This window comes from Echinococcus granulosus (assembly GCF_000524195.1).
Source record: "Echinococcus granulosus chromosome Unknown EG_S00280, whole genome shotgun sequence".
In the NCBI taxonomy this organism is placed as follows: Eukaryota; Metazoa; Platyhelminthes; class Cestoda; order Cyclophyllidea; family Taeniidae; genus Echinococcus; species Echinococcus granulosus.
Window position 1 is genome coordinate 14,441 of NW_020170660.1, and position 1,162 is coordinate 15,602.

Genomic DNA, 1,162 nt, shown 5'->3' on the forward strand with positions numbered 1-1,162 from the left:
AAAGTATATTGCGCATCCCATTAGCACTGAGAGAGGGTTGTATTTTGAGTGATGAAAGCCATTTCAATGCAAACCACCTGGATTGCAACGCACAACTCCGTGCTTAACCACTCAAGGTTCATTATAACAAGAGGAAGTTTGCATACCAGGGAAGTATGAAGACAATTAGAAGGGGCAAATTTAGATCCCACTCATTGGGAAAGTACCGAAGACTGTTCCAAAAGGATGAGGGGTCTAGGTAATTCATGCAGGTTGAAATGTGCATATTGGGCTAGGAACGACATTATGTACCGTGCTATTGTCCGCAGAGGTTGGTGGAAACTCCGAGCTCGTATAGACTTGACCTCCTGTCGCGTTGTAGGGCTAGTGAACTAGCGAGAAGGTGAGGCAACTGGGTAGAGATATAGAGTACTTAGGAGTTGATCAGCTTAAAATTTTGAGAGAAAGTGAAGCTGATATGCAGAGAAATAAGCAGTTTGAGAGGCAGATAAAAAAAGAGAATTTGGGGTTAAAATATTAGGATGTAGAGATGTAGAGAGCCAGATGACCGGAGAGGTAGTGTTCTTGAGTATTGAATAGGTAGACAAATGATTATTTAGATGTCAAGAGGGGAAGTGATTTGCGGGAATATGGAGAGCTAAGTATTTCACGCTTGCAGTTTAGGGGTCAATTTTATGCGTCTGCAGATCATCCCCTCTCTTTCCCGCTTGTTTGTGCTCTCCGCCATTGTAAAGTAAACAATTCATGTCCTCACATCAGTTTAAACACGCCTTGAGTAGGCAGATGATATTCCACTGTTCTAATCTTCATTCATTTTGATGCGGAATAGCTAGTAGCCTAAAAGTGGTTTCGTTGAATTATGTTTCGGCATTAATCCTCGTTATTCTAATTCTATCCATAATAATTATTCTTAAAGCTATGAAGTTAGAGGTGTACAGGTCTAATTTACATGCAGCGGAAAAACGCATGCTAATTATTTGGCTATTGCCTTTACTTGGATAGTCTTTGCTACAAGGGAAATGTTCTCATGAGTAGGCTCTTACACTCAAAAGCATACCCCGGAGATGTGGACAATCAAGCTACCTGGACTTCACCGTAGGCATCGGGAACAATGTAAATTACTTAGCATTTGTCAGTTTTTTTTTAATTTTTCGCAGACTTG